Source organism: Rhipicephalus microplus, chromosome 3 (assembly GCF_043290135.1).
Source record: "Rhipicephalus microplus isolate Deutch F79 chromosome 3, USDA_Rmic, whole genome shotgun sequence".
Taxonomy (NCBI): domain Eukaryota; kingdom Metazoa; phylum Arthropoda; class Arachnida; order Ixodida; family Ixodidae; genus Rhipicephalus; species Rhipicephalus microplus.
In genome coordinates, this window is record NC_134702.1 from 123132164 (window position 1) to 123149056 (window position 16893).

The following is a 16893-nucleotide window of genomic DNA, read 5'->3' on the forward strand; positions in this document are numbered from 1 at the left end:
CATTTGCTGTGCCTGTAAAATCATTTGACAGACTCTGCGAATTTAAAATGGATCTGCCAAGCTTGCGATCATGAAGTTTGGGACATTCCTGAAACGGAAGAGCACAGGTGGTGAAAAAAGAAACTAAAAACTGGTGTACAATTTAGTTTGTTTTTTTAGGGACGAAATGTCATACACTGCTCCGAAACTTTCCACTAGCATATTTAGACATCAGTGATTACACTGATACTCATAATTAGGCAACGTACAAACGCATGACTAAGGGAGCATTATGTGCAGTGTCCCGTGACTAAGAATAACAGCCCCTTACAAATCTTATTACGCTTTTCCCCAACGCACAGGTGTAAAATGGCAAAGATGATCTATTCAGAATTCCCTGCATGGGTTAGACTCCCAAGCCAAGAAATTTTCTAATCACTATACCACTGCTTTCCCAACTTCCTACCTTGTTTTTTTTTTTCTCTTTTTTTTCAATATGAGGTTAGGTACCGCTTCGGCTCTCCCTTGAAGGCGCATGCGACCAGGTAAAGAAACAACGGTGTGCACCCGTCGACGTAGCGACAGTACCGCAGATGTCCATCGCCAGGACCGTGGCCGGAACGACGCAACTTCAAGACAAAAAAAGAGGATGGGGGGCTCAGAGCGTTCAATGAAATAGGGGTTGTGCAGTTTTTTAAGCTTTATTCACAAACTGTGCCATATTTCACAGCAGCTTTTGAAGATGAATTAGTTTTCGAAGCTTACCAAGTTGTCGCCTGTATATCAAAACAACATTGAGAGGAAGTGACAGTTACAATGGGCCCATCCTACAGACGTAATCTATAAGCAAAGAACTCTGTGAGCTGAGGTCGCAGATAGCAGAGGCGTTGCCAGAATGTTTTCGAAGGGGGCACCACCTTGATTAGAATGGGTCCCAACTAAGCAAGTAGATGTGGTAGACCGTTATTTTCTGCGCCTCTATATACCATAGGAAAATATTGGGAGTGCAGAGGCACGGGCCTGGTGTGCCGCCCCCTGACTACGCTACTGGTGGATGTAAACCAGTGTGGTCGAGTACACACAAGGAGAAGAAAAGCCGGGGAGGAGGGTGGGAGTGGTACAGGCTCTTGTTAGGTTACCTTAGCGAGAGAAGTAGCTCTAACTGGAGCGGCACATGTATGATGTAAGAAAGAAGGTTTCGTTCAACGTGCTGGCCGAACACACAGAATCAACTGACAACAAAATCGGCCGGAATAAGGTGAAATTATCAAAAAAATGGGAAAAGAATTGAACTTCCGGGCTATGTCTAGACTCTCTGACAATTCGGACAACAACGGGGCACATTCTTGAGTATAATGAGTATGATAGCAACTTCCCTCAAATATACACACCTACATCCTATTTTGAAATATACATATTTGGACAGTTCGCACATTCATTTTTTAGTTTTAAGGGTGTCTCCTATGCGGAAACCTAAATGTTCCGCTTTTATGCGAACATTCATGGTCGGTGCTCATGTTAACCCCATAGTTGAATAACAACCACAACACAAAAAGAGAGAGGTGACAGTGGAACTGCAGCCCCCGTGAGAGTACCCTCACGTATGTAACGCACTGTGGCATGCCACCAGTAACTTTTGCTGTCTTTACGGATTGTGTAGTCTGCAGAAGTCCGCGCACATGAAGCCAGAACTAAACAACGCTGTTCGAAAATGAAGACACTGCAAAGTCACAATAAAATCACACATGCAACTGCCAGCTTTCCTTTGCCAGTGCGAGGCGAGATCACGTGATCCAACCCTGCACGTCACAGCGATTGCAGCCCTCGCGCCTCCGGTGGTGGGCCTCATGCCCAATATGTTAGGGAAACCGCATGACCGACCCTTGGTACACTGGACGGTGCAGCAAGCAAGCAACCCTCCCCCTGTTATTATTTTTATACCCCAAGAGGAGCACATATGTTATTTCAAATGGGGATCCTCTTCCTAATAAAAAATCTTATATCCACCTTTGTGTGTCGTAAAATGTTAATAGATCTCTCAAATGTGTCAACACTGTTCAAAACTGAAAAAAATGCTGTTTTGGCAAATTGGTTACCCTTAACTGTGGGTGCGCTCCCACTGTTTACGCACAAAGGTGGTTTCGCAAATGTTCAGTAGACGATACACAACTGCCCTGCTGCGAATGGCGTGAATTTGTAAAGTGCAAATAAGCCCCGAAAGTGATGACGTGAACCCAAATATTTTACACCTACTGTGCTGTTTACGAGCACATGCCCCCCCAGAAGGTTATTCAATGAAATACCATCTAATCAGCACCTACTTTAAGGATACGCTTTTCATTTTTCTTTTTCACGCACAGAAGACTAGAAATTTAAAAAAAAATTACTTGTGTGTTAATGCTATATATAGCATACGTTCATGACTACAGCAGCAAAGCATTATTTATTTGAAATATAAGGAAAGAGTAAAAAGTTTCATTTCAAGTTAGATGTGCGATAAATCGGAGGGGCTATTTTGTAAGTATTCTATCCAGAACAAGGCCGACATGAAACAAAAGAATGAAATGGAGCCACACTAGATTGGTCAAGGCTATTCTCATGGTCAAGACATGAGAATAGCCATGGAAGGTGCATAGAACAGGTGGAGGCCGAATTGCGTCATTAAAATGGAGACAAAATGGCATCAGAATAACATGGATTCGATTGAAATGAAGAGCTTGAGCCTAAAGGATGAAATTAACCTGTTTCGCACCTCACTTGCCATAATTCTACTGCGAAAATCACAACAAATTGACTCCACCGAATTGCAACACCAACTAGCATCTACTCAAGACACAAATAAATGGCTGAAGTCATCCCAGTCTGCAATCTCAAGCTTTGAAAAACAACATGTGCCAATATTTATGATGTGCTGTATTCATTTTATATTTTTACATGTGTTGAAAGCTATTCCGAATTTTCTTAGCTTGTCTACAAGCTTTTTGATCCCTCTTGCTCTTTCATTCTATCTCCTCCCATTCATATTAAACGCTTACAAGTTAACCCCCACGTCGACATAGGCAGTTTCTAGTAATTTACACTTTGCAAATGTGTACCAGAGCTTCCTTAGCCCCCAGTTGTGTCTCGTTATAGCCTCTTCTCAGCCACCCTGCACCTCATAAAGAGCAAATAACTAAAGCAATCCTTATTTTAAAATCCAGCGACCGCTGCGGTCCATATAAAGGGCCCCTAAACTGCCTCCTATGTTTTTTTTCAAATGTTTGAACTAAGCACCAGCATGATATGCAAAATTCTGCATGATCAATGATTCTCCATGGGGCAGCGCTACAAGCCGACAGTGCTCCGCAAATTCCAAGAAACAATCCCCCCATTCCCTTCGGGCTGGCACGTGACATGGAGAAGTTGAATCTGACGAGCAAATAAATATGCTTCATTGGTCAAGCAAGCACCTATGACTTCCTGTTAGCCTGCAAGAAGCTGTCCACGCAACTCGTCGTTTGTCGTGATGCCCGCGCTTGCACGTGCTTGCGAATCAGGTACTGTGGTCCGTAGGACAGGGTTCATACCGACACTATTCGTATAAGCACCGGCTGGCTCAGCAATAGTGATTCGCCAACAAGCACAAAGTTGACAGAGGGTGGAGTCGCGGCAACCGGAACAAGCCAGTGTTTGGAGCTCATCGATGATGTATGCCGCGCGAGATTTGGAGAGGTGCTCGGTAAGAGGGCAATGCGGCTTCGGAAGAGGTTCCAACGGAGGGTAGTGAAAAGAAGAATGAAAGGAGTAATTACTGTGCTTAAATAATCAAACGCATTAAACTCCGCTATTACAGCACCGTTTAAAAATTTCAACGGCTTTATGGCTGTTGTGCACTTGCGCACAACTTCTTCACCACAACTGAATTTCCACCTCTGGATGGGTAAATATTGCATCTGGTTTCTGGCTGTATGCAGTATAGCACATATTGCGTGCCAGCACTGTTGAGGCATTGAAATAATTCTTGGCGTATGGCTGTGAGATTGGTGACCTCGAAATCAAGCGGCAAATGTTTAGACCAGCAATGCAATTTCCACTGATACACACTGTCAAACGTGGGACTCTGGTGCAGCATGGCATAATCTACATTGATTTTATTAGGATGGTGCAGGAAACTTAGTTGAGCACATTTGTGCGCAGAAGCAGCATCATTTGATGAGTAATGTGGGGTGTTTACATTATTAAAACCACACCAAGCTAACAGACAAGGTAAACATAGTAATTCAGATGAATTATTACTTGGAATTTCGTATTTTGTTTCTGACTAGCCACAATTGAATTTTCAAAACGAACTGAAAGGCATTGTTGGGCTTGCAAAGCAAGAAAAAAAGAAAAAGTAACAGAGACCCCCTTTTGTTGTCTGCCAAGCTAACCCCGCTAGTAGCAATATAATCACCACAACAACTTTCTTTGCTGCGAAGTAACTGACATAAATGTTGGTGCTACGTTTACTTACTCGTATGGATGTCACGAAGCTTTTAAACGTCACTGCTCATTATATCTAATGTAGCTAGCAAGTTACACAAGCCTTGTATAGCGTACTATCTTGCCACCCAGAGTACTGCCTCTAGTTGCAATGGGCCACGCTGCACATAATGGCCACGCTGAACCCACGGCAGACTGCAGTAGTTGGCCTTGTTTTAGGTGCATCGTAAAGACGCGGTTATGCCAAATGGTGCGACATGTGCTACGAGTATGCACCATTTAGCTCACACTGCCGATCCACTCCACAAGTTTGACACCCACGCACATAAAATTAGCATTGGTGACAGGCACGCACTTTTCTCAAAGATACTCGAGACATAGGCAGACGACATAGGCAGACGACATAGGCTCCCGTCATGTTGCGGTAAGCTTAGACAAATTGGAAATTAAAAGATCACCTGTACTCGACTATGTAACCTCGAATCGAAAGAAAAAAGATCGATCACTCGGGTCGCTCGTACACGACTAGCCGCAACTGTTCGTCCTACTTACTCGCCGAATACTCGCACACTGCGGCGAGCGGTTGATTAAGGTGCTCGTGAAAGGTATTAACAAGACGGCACTCGTACTCACAGATGTAATCTGGCTCGTCGCTGGCGTTGCTGAGGCAGCTGAAATTTTCTTTTCTCTGCCAGAACCCGGATGACAAAATCAGTGTTGCCAGGTCTTGGTAAGGAAGCGTCGACGAAATCGAACAAAATCACCCGAAATGTGGCCAGGGAAGTATTTTTTCACAACAAAACAAACAACGATTTTAAGCCTCCCTAACAAAAGTGATATTCAGCACTCAGAAAGGCAGCGATGGTGTAGTCAACCAGCAAATGCCAAAATATACTGTCGCTCAGCTTGGCGAGCTGGTATCACGACCGAGGTCATGGTTGGCGCTAAAGACAGTGAAACAATTTTCTTAATAAAGTAGAATGCAACTGATAGCTTTTATACAGCACCAGCTGTCTGTATAACCAACAAAACAAGCGTACCACTTCTTACGACTGTGCTAAGCTTGCGTTGCGTGTCAGACGGACACCAATCATAGCGGAGGGAATAAGACGGTTGCGATCTGCGCATCACAATTTCCGACTCTCAGGCCGTGATTTAGCTAACGTCTTCGCCAAACGTTTGCGTGATTATGCGCCAAACACAACCTGAAGGGTCTCGTCACGATCAAAAGACACCGTTACAAAGAATTAGCAAAAAAATTTGAGGCGATCTTCGCGAAAACCAGCATCAGCTGATCCGAAATCGCGAAAACCAGCATCAGCTGATCCGATTGCAGCGTATATTTCATTTCATCATGTCGGAGTTCCGGATGGTATGCAGTTGCAGTAGTCTTGAACTCGACATGCGTGAAAAGCCACGGTTGTGACGCGTGAATACCAAGCTAGAATGACGACCGTAGAGAGGCGAAGAAGCGCACCATTTTTGTTATAAATAAATTAGGTGGTAACAGAAGGCGCTAGGCGTTGCCACAAGGTTGGCTTCAAACTATAAAATTCAATACAATAATACCGTTCAGCCACACCGTGGGTTCGATGGTTCACCCAGAAATAAACACTATTTACGCCCTTGAAAACGTGACTCAGCGTAGTCACATGTGTGTGTACTTTTAATCTCAGATACACCTCGCTCCGATTGTGACATACCAGACCACGTGAACACAATAAGGCAGCTCGTAAAATACAATAACTAAGCGTATACACGTGCATGCTTTATTAGTAAGAATTGTGCAAAGCCATAACAGTCCACCTACGCCTGTCCGCTATTAACTTAGTCCTAACAACATTAGATGTATACACTCTGGAAAAGTACCTGATTATGCTACCATCGAGCGTAAAAGCAAAACATCGCTAAAATAACGAAGACTATGGTAGAGTGTGCACAATACGAGCGCTAGTTTTCAACATTTTTGACAGATTAAGCACCGAGGAAAGCTCTGCATCGGTGCAAAGCGATCGGCCAAATTATTACTTGTATTTCAAGGCATAGAAATGGTACCTGCTTCTTTTCATTGCAACGATATTATAGCACACTACATTATCACTCTTTCATATATTAAACCACGGAGCCACAACCACAGTATGGGATGGTTCTTTGAGAAAGAGCTCTAGTCTCAGGGCTCTGATGACAGAGAAACAAAGAAGAAATAATTCTGCATATGACAACTCAACCATAAAATTGATGTACTACATAAATTATATTAGAAGCACTATCTCAATTGGGCTGCATTGCAAAAGAATGTTCGAGGCAGCCATACGCAATTACGCACATATTTACAGATTTTGCCAACTTCACTCAGCCCAATGTTTGCTGTGTGTTGGTGTTACTGTGTTCTGAGAATGGTGCTGAAGTCTAAATCAGGATGCTGACGGCATAGCACCAACAGTCAACTGAGCCTAGCTGTTTCAACCCAGCACCTCACATTCGTATATGATGTCAGATATATGACACAGATTTCCTCCGAAATTGGCCTCATGTGGTTCAACCATCGAATCCTTTAGGAAGATGTGTAGATTTCAAATAACATAATGATAGTGACGCCGTTCATCGTGTCTGATCTTCTACATATGTCATCCGGCACGACAAATTCCAGACATAGATTTCAGCATTTTCCCCAGCCTTGAATTCTGCCATGCTTGCCTCGACAACCTACTCATCGTGAGTTCATCTGATGAGCACAGTTCACATCTGAAATCTGTAATCCAACATCTGAACAAGGCACATTTGTCAGCATAAGCAGGTGTGCATTTGACGTCCAAAAGCTCACCTGTCCTGTCCTCGTGTTCTCTGCATCCAGTATTCAGCTCTACCCAGGCAGATGTATAGGTATTGAGAGCTTCCCATTTTCGAATACTAGATGCCGATAAGCCCTACAAGCTCCTTCGCCTTATTTTTCTGAACTACGTACTATACTAACATTTCGTACCATGGTGCCAGGCCAATATACATATTCCCTCCACTTCGTGCCATTGATACACAGAAATGCTACTATATTGAGCTCCCTTAGACCAAGAACTCCCATAAATACTTTTGGGGATGAACAGATGCTTGCGCGACAGTATATGCTACTCCCTGAATATCAAATGAGAGTTCCACTATACATCATCGTACGACATATTGAATGCAATTTGTGCTAGATCACCGACTCGTCAAAGGAGTACAAATAGCGGCCAATCAGTTCCCTGACATGTCCTGAAAACTTATGCCCACTATCTGAATAGCATCACAGCATTTTTTTGTGGAGACTGAAGCCAATATATCCTCAAAAATGTCACTGTGTCATGTGGTTCGCCCTGTAAACATATCCAGCAATGTGACAATGCGACTGAATCTTGAAGTGCTGAAAAACAATCTACTCGGGTGGTACGTACACCTACCTGATGCTATACTACACCTTATCGTATTTGCCTAGGAAAGTCTTTCGATTTCCCGTGTACTTGGGTGTATGTGAAAGACTCTCTAATTGTCATATATCTAATTGTGCTTACAAGTGGGCATAAATGGTAAGCGCTTATGTCTTTGCATTATTACATGAAAAAAATTACGTGATTTATTCGTGATAGGATATGTGAGCTCAACTCTTATCGGTACATGTTACACTCCCTCAGTTTCAATCGTTGCATCTATTTTCCCGTGAACTACAGCAGATGTCAAGCATATCCGAAATATATCATAGGAGCTGTCAACATTGTCATTGATGCACTGTCATATAGCCCAAACAACATGTTCACCTGTCCCAGATAAATAAACACCATAAAAAAGTGGCGACTGGTTTACATGACAACAAATTCTGCCATCTGCAAGAAATATAAGCTTCGACGCTGCTAGCCTTTCAGTGGTGCAGGCTGATTCGCCAAAAATAGGAGACATATTAGCTTCAACACACGCTGTGACTTCAAGAACTGACCATTTATGCCAACGTGCAAACACAATTAGGCATGTTACTAGACTGCCTTTCATGCCCAAATATACGGGAAATCTAAAGGCTTCCTCTGGCAGATATCATAAGGTGTATGGCATCACGTGGGCTTACGTACCACCTGTGTCGAATGCTTTGCAGCACTTCAAGATTCAATCACATTGTAACAATGCTGGATATGTTTGCAGGCCCAACTACTTGATTCAGCGACGTTTCTGAGGATCTTATCGTGCCATTAAATATACTGATGCCTTGCAAAAGACAAGCTTGTAGGGTTGTGTTGATGGCATGGTTCAGCCTCGGGTGAAATATATTCTTACTCCAGACATTTCTAGGCCACGCACTGTTGCTCCTGCTTTTGTAGCTGCTGGCTGCATCACTCATGTCATCCTTGGTCCCAACAGATAGAGAAAGCCAATGTGGAGCGACAGTGTTCCACCAAGTCCTACCTCCCAATGAGCAATGAAATTAATGAAACCTAAATGCATGATATTCAAGGCAGACATTGCTTGCAACACTATAAAACTTGCTTTAGGCGGGACTGTAGGTCTACCCAGTGACCATGTTCTTTTACTCTGATCGACACGAAGCCCACTTTCCTGCCAGTGACTACAATTCTCGTCTTTGTTACATCATAAAGAAACTTCTACCTATAGCTGTGTGACAGCACATTGGAAGGCACATATGATAGCAGTGAACTAGACTCTTGTACACGCATGCATAATGAAATGATATGGGTTAAGCATCCCTCATTGGTGCGTGTTACCAACTTAAAAAAAAACCTTTCTCTTAAGTAACTTTTACTGAAGTTTCATGAAATAAGACAGATGATTCTTTTCCTAAGCAGAAGTCATCATCAGTGCACAAATGGCTTGAAACAGCAAAAATATCCCACTAACATAACATCAATAAGCATTCCCCGCAATGACGTGAATAAAACAGCATGTTAACTGGTTGTCAAGTCAATCTAGCTAATAAAGCCTTTACTAGCATCATTTTTTCAGGCACAGTGAAAATATTTTTTTGTGTTTATGCATTTGTTGTATCTGAAATAATAATTTGTGTGCGAAAAAAATGCCCCATTGAAGTTTTGACACCTGAGTTATGATGGCTACAAAAATTATTGAATAACAGCTGTAATTTAATCTTATGATTCAGTAAATCTGTTTTCCATGGGTTTACAAATGTGCTAGTTCTCGAGTGCCAATAATAAAAATGAGAATGTAATTTCTATTATTTATTGCCAGGTACTTACGCTCAAATGCGATGAAAAATAAAGTGTACCTTCATGTTTGCTGTGAGCTTGACGCCTGCAACAAGACCTCACTCAAAGAAAGGTTGAGGCACTATTCTAAATAACTGAATTTTCAATCAGTTGGAATAAAAAAACAGTGTGGTCTTGCATCTCGAGCTTTGTTTCATTTGTAGATCAACAAGCTCGTGGTCGTAAGACATGCTTAATTGTCTTTCCTAACTCATTCACATCATGAAAGCACTGAAGGTTGTAAAGCCACATTTGCAAAACTTAAAGAATAAAGCCGTGCATGTGCCCCTGAATAGCAAAAAGCAATATTCACATAACCAATGTGAGGAATGTGGTGAACCCTGTGGTACATCAAACGGTCCTCCAAACATTCTGAGAGGTATGCTTGGTCATATCTCTGACATGGTTTAGTAATACAACTATAGGTGCCAGAAAGCTTGAATAGGACTGACAGATTAGGTTGGTATGGATTCATGATATTAGAACAGTACAATGAAGAAGATTAAAAACAAATGAGCCACAGGAAAGCAAGCACCGATTAACGGCTGAAGTTTATTCAAAATTACAAAACAGATATATACTACATCCGGATGGCAATACGCAAAATTGGTCAGCAATACCAAAAATTAAAAAAAAACCAGTTGTAGATAAGAGTGAAGGACTTGTTTACCCTGCAGTATAATTGAAAGAAAGCTGATGCATGATTGTTTTTCAATTTGACTGTACCTTCCCAATTGGTTCTTTTTTTTCTTCAAAACATCATCACAGGACAACTCAGGAAGCCTGTGGTCGCACATGTTACTCAAGTCTTTTTTCCTTCTTTGTCGTGCCGATCTAAAAACCAGAAAGCTACTGGATGTCAAGATTAGCTATAGTAGTTCTTCCACTACTTGTTTATGTGAAAATCCACTAATATGAGCTCTTTTCGACTCTAGTGTTGTGCATAATTGTTGTGCATCTTCTGCCTGAGTAGTTATTTTTTTAGTCAACTCTAGCACACTGAAATAATGCTACTATTCAGACTCCCGGCAGCATAGTACAATGAACTGAATTTGTCGCTGACAGTAAGTCAATGAAGCAAATTCTCCTGCAGCTCACTGAATCAAACACACATTCAAGGCAAATCAAGTGAGAGGAGAGCTAGTGATAGCATTTTTCATATGGAAAAAGTCGTTTGGAGCAAGGGGCACAGCATTAGAGTTTAAGAAAGGCAATATAAATTGAGGAACATGTGAATATATATTAACAACAACAATAACAATAATAATAATAATAATAATAATAATAATAATAATAAATATTATTATTACTATACTATCCTCACTGTCACAATTCGAAAGCGACTACACTGAATGAAGGTCTGACCTTTTCAAGGCATGTTGCTTAACTAAAGAAAAAAACGGCATGTTTGATAACTCGGGAATATGAATACGATGATGAAAAAGGACTTAGGCCAAAGCCAATATACATAGCCCATGAAGCTGGCATTAAAAATACCTCATGTGATAAAAACTCGCATGAGCTCAAAAAATCAGAAAATAAAAGTGAGGGCTTAAAGTGGAACGAAATCCCGATCTCTACGTTGCTGTCAATTGTGTGTGTGAAATCGGTTTCTCATTAGAACCCACACTGTCCTTATGCTGGGCCAACAGTGGCGTAACCGGGTTGCGTGGTAGAAGCGTAGCATTGCGCCAAATAGTACACCATTTGAGTTCCGTTACAAGTATGTTTTTCAAAGGTGGTAAGTCATTGCAAAGAGCTGAGGTGAAGTTTATGATGATCTATATTCATCATCATCACCAGCGGCAGCATCGATCTGGGCACTGCCCTTGAAGACGCGGCTTTCGACGAAAAACGCAACGTGACCTTTCAAGCTCTTCTTATGAGAAGACGGTGATCATGAGGTTGAAGATGATGATGAAGGCTTTCGCCTTCACGTCATCTTAGGGAGAAGCATGAGAAACGCTGCAAGATTGAAAATAATTTTAAATGGTAGTCGAGGAGTAAGTTGCCAAAGTTTAACGCCTAACAAAACCTATCGGTGTACTAAGGCGTAAAACTAACTGCATTCACGTCTGCCTTTCACGAATGCACACATAAAGACAAAATACACATTACAAAAAGCAACGTGACCTTTCAAGTTCTTTTTATGAGATGACGGTGATCCTGATGATGAAGATGATGATGATGGCTTTTGCCTTCACGTCGTCTTAGGCAGAAGCATGGGAAACGCTGCAAGATTGAAAATAAACTTAAATGGTAGTCGAGGAGTAAGTCGCCAAAATTTAACGCCTAACAATAACTATCGGCGTAGTAAGGCGTAAAACTAACTGCCTTCACGTCTGCCTTTCACGAATGCACACATAAAGACAAAATACACATTACAGGATACGTACGTTGATTGGTAGGACGTCATGTTTATAGACGATGCTCAATATTACAGCAAATTGGCACGCATGTCACTGGTGGTTAACGAAGGTGGAAATCTGTCTGCTACACTGTCAGTGGCGTCAAGATTAAAGAGGCCGATAAAGTTGACGTAGCCTTGGCCATCGGCCACAAGGGGGCTAGGGCGGTTGTCAGCGCTTCCACAAATTCTGTGTGAAATTCTGAATTGCGTTTGACAGACTGTCATTCATATGTTACACGGCACTTGAGGACACATACTCATAAGGATCCAGGTCATTCGGGCACCAGCTCACCAGTAACTTACAGAACGAGGCCGCTCATTCGTTGAGCCATTGTCTCATTTGCCAGTAGACCAATTGAATGTCAAATGTCAGTGATATTATCAAGAAATGATACGTGCTAGTATTGCCGCACTTCTCTCTGACGTTTTATGTTACTATCCTTTTTCACGTGTCGATACTGCCTTGCACGGCGCTTCATTATTTAAGAGCATGGCATTCCAGATTATTTAGCAATTGAGATTTTCTTGAGCCCACGAATGCAAACAGCTGCGTTCACTTTAGATGAAACTCAACCACCGCGAATTACCGAGGAATGTTCCATGCCGCTTGTATAAAGGCTGACGCCGCTCAACGCTCGTCAGTTATTCGGTGACTGGCGTTCTGTGTGTTATTATGAGTATACAGCACCCATTGATTTCTGCGACTTGAGTATCTTTTCGCGGCCATAAGTTCAACCAAATAAAAACTCAGAAGAATCCTACTGCGATGTTTTTCTCAACATCATACGATGTTTAATCTGAGCGCGGTGGTCGCACTTCCACGAACACTTTGCGAATACAGCGATTCACGCGTCTCCCATTTCGAACGCAGAAGCATACAGGTCCCACGACAAATTTCGTGATGGAGCTGCAGATTTTCATAGCCAGCCTGTGTTGGAAAGGCGCCGTGTTGTCAATACGTGGCCGCCTTGATGGCACGTAGAACAGAGGAAGGCGTCTTACCACAGAGATGGGCAAGCCACGGGGTATCCCTGGCTGTAGCGCACCTATGGCTCTATGTGTACAGATCAACATGGAAGTTTAAAATTCAGCCCATGTGGGTAGATCACTGGCCAGGGTACTCAACTGCTGTCCCTGACGTGGCGGGTTTAATTTCGAACGCGGTGGTCGCAATTCCATGAACACTTTGCGAATGAGGCACAGATCTCTGTCCAATAATGACACACGTCGGCTTCGCTATAGAAGCAGCAGAGTTTGCTGTTACAATCTTGTGCTGGACGCATGCGAAGTAGCGGAACCGGTTCAGTACCATAGAAATCGCTCTCGAAAACCGATTGTGGCGCAAAATGCGGTGTTGGTGATGCGACGGCTTTTAAGCATGTAGGAATCTACGTGTAAAGATAATCATACGATGAAATACACATTATGCAACAGATTGCTCTTCATTTATTCATAATGTGCGTTGCCCAGAAACGATTGCAACTGCTCATCGCTTCAAAAGCCAGGAAAAGTTCTTTTGCCTAGAAATTATGACAGCGATTTATCACTGACACATGGTTTTTAAAAAAAACCGCGGTGCAATAAGTACTACCAAAATTCGCACTTCTCGCTCGGATTCATCGGAGTTCCTGCAGCACACTTATACGCATTGGAGAACTCGGGCATGTTCATTAAAGGTACTATGCATCGAGAGCGATGTGGCGCATAATTAGCGTCATATCTTGGGAATTGAGTACACCATTTTACGCAGTGGTTGTAAAAAAACAATTGCTCCGCTGACATGTCTAGCCCAGCTAGCGTTTCCGTTCTCTCTTCTGGGATAAGGGAAGCAAAAACCTGATACGCAATCTTGGTCCCAACGAGGTCAGCCAGATTCTCATTGTCCCGATAGGCACTCAGGTTCTGCTCATTATTTAAAGACAGCTGAAAAGAAAAATCAAGGTATGGGTTAAAATGAACACTGATAAATTTTGGTTAACGAGACAACTGCTATTCGAGAACAAAATTTCGGGCGCAAGCATTCACTGGTGGATACAATGTACGACTTAACCTGCAATTAGAAGGGTGCTTGATCGGGCACTTGTTCTGTGTGGCCCATATCAAGCGTTTATCACAGATCTGCGATTTTCCGTATTTCGGGGTTGAATGCTTCATAATTCTCAATACCTTGATATTTTAGGTGAAATGTTAACTGAACATTCAGACTTCAGAATGCAAGAAGCTTATTTTCTTTGCCTGCAGGTTATTTGGTTTGTGTATATTATTGTTGAGGCTCCTCGAAGTCTGCATTGGTGGTCTAGTAGTCACGATGGTTGGCTGCTGATTGGAAGGTCATGGGCTTCATCTCGGTCGTTTCGGTAAAATTTTGATGGAGGCGAAATGCTAGTGGTCCGTGTACTAAGCGATTTCAGTGTACAATAAAGAACACCAGATATGGAAATTTTCAAACACCTCCCATGGGACGTGCCTCGTAGTCATATGGCATTTGTCACATATGCTAAATTGAAGCACACTGTAAATTCCACAAGGTATTCGCTTAAAGCTGTGCTGATTGAGACGGGGTTAGTCAGATTGTAACGCGATTCCCGGGTCTCCCATTTAGAATAAGTGGTTGAATTGTGCGCGACTACGGCGGAGACGTGTACACGCTATAGTCTGGCGGAAGGCGCAACCGACACGACCAGAATCCGTGCTATGAACCACAGGGGCAGAGCTGTTGTCACGTCTGGGCGCATATGAACGGACGTTAGCATGAGACCATCAATTCTTTCGCCTTAGGACCACATCTAAACGAGACAAGAGCTCGCAGGCTTGCTGACCTACGATGGCTTCCCATATAATGTTAACGTTCAGTGAGACTGTCCTGGTGGTCTTGCAGCCATGGGGGAGAGCCTCAAGCGCATGCCTACAAACATAGGACCTGTGACGCTGGATGAGTGACTGGCATACTCTCTATACAGGCCTGTTCCCGTCGGCTAAACCTTGCTCTTTTAATAAGACACGTGATCTGAGGCTGTTTTAGCGTTCGAAATGTTGTCTTCTCTCTCTCTCTCTGTCTCTTGCTTTAAGACACCAGGTTATTTTAATAAAGCCTATTGTAAGATATGCAGGGATACTAAAGAGTTGTGTGCATTTCTTGTGATCTGGCAAACCATTGTGCCGTCATATGACAGCACTACGCTTTGCCATATGCTATGCGATATGACTATGGTTTGCCAGATGACGGTGTATCAAGATGTGCAGCTCTCCCTGGAGTCCTTCATACGTTGAGGTTTATTGTTTTATCTCAACACGATGTTTCTTAAATAACCCATTTCTGTGGTCTACGAGGTACTGTTGAAGTAAAATTAACGGTATATGCGGCAAAATAGATGAATAATGAATTATTCCCATGAACATGTCGCAACATGCCGAAAGAACCTAACAGGGTCGGAATTGCCGTTGAAATATTGCATTTTTTCGCATTCGATGAAAATATTTAGTCCAAGTATTACAATTTCTTCTAATTGATGGCAATGACAAGAGAAGCGGTAGAAATTAGCCACTAGACCCCGCCATGGTGGTCTAGTGGCTAAGGTACTCGGCTGCTGACCCGCAGGTCGGGGGATCAAATCCCAGCTTTGGTGGCTGCATTTCCGATGGAGGCGGAAAGGTTGTAGGCCCGTGTACTCAGATTTCGGTGCACGTTAAAGAACCCCAGGTGGTCAAAATTTCCGAAGCCCTCCACTACGGCGTCTCTCATAATCAAATAGTGGTTTTGGGACGTTAAACCCCACAAATCAATCAAATAAGATTATGGTGGTTTTAAAATTGATAACACAATGGCATTCATTTTGCAGGTTTATTGTTTTGGTGTGGCGACCAGCACTTATTGCGTATATAGCGTGTTGTTATTGAGGAGTAATGCTGAGACACCTGAAATCAAGAAAACTGCATTCACACACATCAAATTCGCTTCTATCACTCTCTCTCTCTCTGTCTCTCTATATATATTTTTATATATATATAGATATATATATATCCTGATGAAGGCCACACTCTAGGCCGAAACGTCGAAATAAACCACGTTGTGACCACTCACGGATGATCTACTTGACAATATTTATATATATATATATATATATATATATATATATATATATATATATATATATATATATATGTATATATATATATATATATATATATATATATATATATATATATATATACCAGTTAATGAGTATTACTCACGACAGACTTGTGTGACTTGCGCATGCAGAGCCCCCGATTCGTATATTCCTTAAGGAACGCTTTCATATCTTGCTGTTCGTAACTTCCGAAAGTGCGTATGCCTAGTACATCAAACGCGTGCATAAACTCGTGGGCGGTGATCTGCAATAAAAATGCTCTGTTACAGGGCAGATAAACGAACAAGGTAGTTCTATGCTGTCAGAATTGTGAAAAGCAACACTGTCGCTGCTTTTTCCAGGTACTAAATTTTGCTCCCATAACTCGGCCGTGGCAGCGTTGTCACTCATTTTATTTGCTGTTTTTTTATTTATTATTCCTTTGGTGTAAGTTGTGTAAATATCATTCGGCTACATTTTAAGGCTGCGCTAAAACAATATGGAAGCTTTACAGCTGGACCAAGGCCCGTTTCACTCGTCCAATCACATAAAGTGCATGTTACGATCATAGCTGGCTGCAGCATCAGCTGCGTTGAAAGCCCTGCTACTGTGCATGACAGGCATGTCAGCGCTGGTATTGCTGCACCATATCCGCAGCTATTGTTCACCCTGCAGTCAATCTACCTCGCCAAAC

At 42.4% G+C, this 16893-nt stretch overlaps 1 long non-coding RNA gene across 1 annotated transcript; it reads right to left on the bottom strand.

Moving 5' to 3' along the window:
* Window positions 1-13507: 13507 nt before the first annotated feature.
* On the bottom strand, window positions 13508-16459 carry LOC142803326 (uncharacterized). Its single transcript, XR_012894059.1, has 2 exons — window positions 16324-16459; window positions 13508-14013 (listed from the first exon to the last, which is right to left on the bottom strand). It is a non-coding gene; the product is annotated as an uncharacterized LOC142803326 (long non-coding RNA).
* Between the last annotated feature and the right edge of the window lie 434 nt (window positions 16460-16893).